At 43.7% G+C, this 5,167-nt stretch overlaps 1 long non-coding RNA gene across 2 annotated transcripts in view; it reads right to left on the bottom strand.

Annotated features, from left to right (window-relative positions):
- LOC109116627 overlaps positions 1-5,167 on the bottom strand; it is a 9,872-nt gene that overhangs the window by 1,513 nt on the left and 3,192 nt on the right. Inside the window, exons 4-6 of one of the 2 annotated variants that reach the window (XR_002024161.1) lie at positions 4,158-4,205; positions 3,679-3,752; positions 3,248-3,486 (exon numbers count right to left, since the gene is read on the bottom strand). This is a non-coding gene — a long non-coding RNA (uncharacterized LOC109116627). Of the gene's footprint in view, positions 1-3,247; positions 3,487-3,678; positions 3,753-4,157; positions 4,206-5,167 lie in introns of those variants that run through there. The other variant, XR_002024160.1, reaches the window with a different exon arrangement.

Genomic DNA, 5,167 nt, shown 5'->3' with positions numbered 1-5,167 from the left:
TATTTCTCCTATAAGTTGAAAAATGGTTCGTAACCCCTGTACATCACAAAATAGCGATTCTGCAATTTCCAGTTTTTTTCTCAGTTTTCATTCGCTCATATCTCCTTCGTTTCTCAACCAAATTGAGTACCGTTTGTTTCTAAATTCACATTGAAATGTCCTCTATCAATATCAAGTAACCAATCATTGAGATATCACGGTCACACAATGAAAACGAGAGTACACAGAAGCAACTCAAGCCACTCACCTTGTTCTTGAGCTTTGGTGAGCTTTGCCCGAGTTTTGGTGAGCTCCCTGTGGCTCCACACGACGTGAGAAGCTCCAAGTCACGTCTGGGCACGTCCCTCTTGGTCTCCCCGAGCTCCTTTCTCTCCCTTTCTTCTCTTTTCCCTCCCTTTCTCTCTCTTTCTCCTCTCTCCTCTGTTTTGTCTGAAATGGCTATGTGTGGAGGTTGAGGGAGATGTTTGTGGGCGACGGGGAAGCTTCAGAGAAAGGAGACAGCTCTAGGGGATAGGTGGGACTCCTAGGAATGGCGGCTAGTCGAGTTTTCCACGCGTGGGGCTCATTTGGTTCCGGAAAAATCGGGTCAAAGTTGCTGCCGACACATGTGGGGAAGGCTGTTTTCTCCGGTCCGCCTGACCAAGATTCTGGTCCGCCGGACCGGGACTGCCCAACTCACTTCCCGCGCCCTTTTGGTCCGTCCGTGCCCGTTTGGTCCGTCTGAGTGGTCCTGGTCAGCCCCTGACCAACCTTGGTCCGGCTGACCAAGTCCACATTCCTTCTTTTCTTCTTCTTGGTCCGTTCACCAAGCCCAGTCCGTCTGAGTGGTCTTGGTCAGCCCCTGACCAGCCTTGGTCCGGCTGACCAAGTCCACATTATTATTATTATTTTTTTTTTTCGTTTCCTTCGTTCTTTCTCGATCCTTTCCGCACGTGACGATCTCCGTACCTCTTCTCGGCATTGTACTACTAAATTTTGGTGATTTGTGATATTTCTATTTAATTATTCATTTCTAAATAATTAAATATTCGAATTGGGTTTCGGGGTATTACAAATCCTCCCCCCTTAAAAAGTTCGTCCTCGAATTCAGAATTGCATGATAGCATTAACACTTTCTCGTACTCGATGTTATCACCAAAACACAATCCATGTCGTCACGTCATCCGAAGCATAAGTCTGATACAAACCGAACGTCATATCTAAAGGAGTTCGTACAACGCTGCAGTAAATAGATGCGGATAACTACTACGCATCTCTGCCTCGGGTTCCCAAGTCATGTCAGAGACCCCTTGGCTTCGCCACAAGACCTTCACGAGTGGCACGTCCTTCGTTCGCAGTTTCTTGATCTTCCGGTCCACGATCTGCAGCAGCTCGTCACGGAAACGCGTAGCCTCCGTGAACTCCAACTCCTGGGGCTGTAGCACGTTAGAGGGATCTGCCACGTACCTCCGTAGCATCGACACATGGAACACGTCATGAATGTTGCCCAGCTCCGGCGAAATCCAGGACGGTATGCAATAGCTCCCACTCTCGCGATCACGGGATAAGGTCCGACGTAGCGCGACTTCAGCTTCACGCTCTGCCCGAACCTCGCATGGCCCCGCATCGCCTGCACTCGGAGAAAGGCTTAATCCCCGACCTCAAGCTCGAAGTCTCGACGTCACTAATCGGCATATGACTTCTGTCCGTCCTGCGCCGTCTTCAGATGGGCGCGGATCCTCCGTATCACTCCCGTAGTCTCCTCTATTTCGATCTCTGTCCAGCACAACAGAGCCTTGCACGGTCTCCCATACAAGGCCTCGTATGGAGACACTCTGATTCTCGTGTGATGGCTGTTGTTGTACGCAAACTCGCACAACGTCAAGTACCGATCCCCCGGAGCTCCACACTTCATAATACAAGCTCTAAGCATGTCCTCCAGAGTATGTATCGTCCGCTCTGATTGGCCGTTTGTTTGGGGATGGTATGACGTGCTCATCTTGAGCTTCGTCCCCAGAGCTTCCTGTATCGCCTTCCATAGACGTGATGTGAATCAGGCGTCTCGGTCTGAGATGATCTCGTTCAGAACCCCATGTAGACGCACGATCTCATTGATGTAAATCTGCGCCAACCGCTCAATCGGAAACTCCTGCCGGATGGAGATGAAATGAGCGGATTTGGTTAGTCGGTCCACGACTACCCAAATGGCGTTCTTCTTGCTGGGCGTGAGCGGTAATCCGACCACGAAGTCCATGGCGATCGAATCCCACGTCCATTCGGGTATCTCCAGTGGTTGTAGTTTCCCTCCAGGCATCTGTCGCTCTGCTTTCACCTACGGTCCATGACTACCCAAATGGCGTTCTTCTTGCTGGGCGTGAGTGGTAATCCGACCACGAAGTCCATGGCGATCGAATCCCACTTCCATTCGGGTATCTCCAGTGGTTGTAGCTTCCCTCCAGGCATCTGTCGCTCTACTTTCACCTGTTGGCAGGTGAGGCATCTCGCTACGTAGTCCGCCACATCCCTCTTGACCCTTGGCCAAGTATACCACTGTCGTAGACCCTGATACATCTTGCTCGCCCCCGGATGTATCGCCAACCTCGACTGATGAGCCTCTGACAAAATCCCCTATCTCAGCTCTAGATCATCGGGCACACATAGTCGGTTCCCAAGTCGCAACGCGCCCTGCTCGTCGATGCGGTAACCCTTCAGGCTATATTCCTCAATGCGATCCATGTATTGAGCGAGTAATGGAACACCGCGCTGTCCCCTGATCACGCGTTCTATCAGAGTCGGTGTCGACTCCTCTGCCGTCAACGAGAGATGTCCCAACATCGCAGTAAACTCAGCGGCATAGTTGCGAGATGAGGTGACAACGCGTATGGCGGCTAAGATCTTCTTCCTGCTAGAGCGTCGGCCACTACGTTAGCCTTCCCCGGATGGTAGGCTATCTCCAGATCGTAATCTGCAATCAGCTCCAATCATCTCCGCTGTCTCAGATTCAGATCCTTCTGAGATATTACATAAGTCAAGCTCTTGTGATCTGTGTTGAGCTTAACTTTCTCTCCGTACAGATACGATCTCCAGATTTTTAGTGCGTGAACTACCGGGCCTCTGGGAGATATAATTGGGCCAAATGCCCGGTGAACTTCCAGATTATAAAAAAAAAAATGCATATCTTATGGTTATAGATAATATATACATATTCATATACCACCTACAAAAATCACTTGATATCCATTATAATATACATGATCCACCGATGATGTTTTTTTTTTAAATACTTAAACCGAATTTTATCGTCGTTAAAATTTCAATAGTAAACGTATAGAATAATATAAAAAAAATGTGTGAACGTGGCAAAGGAAGTTCTTTAAACTCTTTGTGGCTCCCCACGACGACATGCAGTTTTTACTTTACGCCAAAGGTCAAATCCTTTGGGGACAGTCAGACACCTCAAGACCAACTTCTGTCTTCAACCCTATTTTTTTTTCTCCTCTCTGTTCCCTTTGGAATTTTTAAACAAATTTCTTCCAATAAGCTCAATATAGGTTGTAAAATTAAATTTAAATGTAGGAAATTATATTGTATGACAAATCTAATCAATAATCTCGATATACATTCAAGTTTTACGATATATATATATATATATATATATATATATATATATGTGTGTATATAAAGAAGAGAGAGTGTTACCGAGTGCGTACGGCACAGACAAGAGGAACAGGCTTTCTCCATAATTATCTCGAAGTCTCGTGTAGCTTCGACACCTGTTTTATCATGCTATGTTTAATTTCTCTTACTTTTAATTCTTATGTTAACCGCATAAAGTGTAATAATAGTAAAATAAATTATTAGTGTTATAATATTTGCTTCATTTTTTATTTTTAAACTCTTATAGGTCAAATTTCATTCAAAATCCGTAGAACTGAGCTTTTGACCCATCTCTTGCCTCCTAAATTTCTTTGCCTTTTAGGGCTAAAAATACGTCTTTCATGAAAATATACCATAGTTAGAAAAAAAAACAAAAGCTATACCAACACACTTTTTTTTTAATTATTTGATAGGTAATGGTGGGTAAATATATTATTAGTACCCAAAGCTGGCCTACGGAAGGGATGATACAACATACAAAGCATGCTCTCTTAAATCCAAGCGTGGAGAGAAATATTCACCTGGATTTCTCCGTCTAGAAGATGTAGTCGAAACAAAGGTTCGGTGAACTTTCGCATTATCAAAAAAAATATTATTAGTAAAAAAATGAAGGAAATTAAGAATATATTAAGATAAATCACGAAGATGTTTTAGTTTAAAATTTAAACCATCATATATTTCTTTGATCCGTCATAAAAAAAATAGCACCATTGATACCTTCACCCCAAAAATAATTCAGTTTTTATATTTGGTAAACTTAATAAATTTCGTGACCCAAAAAAAACGATAGGGAATTTCCTAAGGATGAAAGATCTGCATCAAGTGGGCCCACTATCAGTGGGTGCCGCCAATATGTTAATACCACGTGGCAAACACAACATGTAGGACCCAACTCCACATAAGCAAATATACGAGCGCCCCCACATAGGGATGTCAAATGAGCCGGCTCGGACCAGCTCGGACCACCTCGTTTCGAACCAACTCATTTTCAGCCCATCTCGTTAAGCCCATTTTTATTTGGATTAGAAAATTCCTGGCTCAGCCCAAATCGCTTAGCTCGCGAGCCGGCTCCCGAACCGGCTCATATTTTTCTAAATACCTAAAAAAAATCATATCAAATTATATAAAATTATATCCAAATGATATATCAACATAAAAAGAACATACCAATATATCCAAATCATACTTATATTCACAATCACAATCCATATACAAAAAATCATTTTCAAATAGATAAAATCATAATCCATCCATTTACAAAAAACCATTTTCAGATCTTAATCCATCCATATACAATTAGATCTTAATCCATGTACAAAAAACTATAATCAGATCCGAATCTATACATAAAAAATTATTTCCAAATCAAAATATTATACCAACAATATCAACACTTTCAAGTTTCAACATAATTTTTTTTTTACTCCAGCTCCCGAGCAAGCTCACGAGCCAGCCGCGCTAGCTCGTTTGGGCTCGGCTCGTGCGGAGCTGGCTCACTCAGGCCATTTTTATTTGGGTTCAGATATTCTTG

This window comes from Tarenaya hassleriana, unplaced genomic scaffold (assembly GCF_000463585.1).
Source record: "Tarenaya hassleriana unplaced genomic scaffold, ASM46358v1 Cleome1, whole genome shotgun sequence".
Lineage (NCBI taxonomy): Eukaryota > Viridiplantae > Streptophyta > Magnoliopsida > Brassicales > Cleomaceae > Tarenaya > Tarenaya hassleriana.
This window is presented reverse-complemented; position numbering and strand designations above follow the sequence as displayed.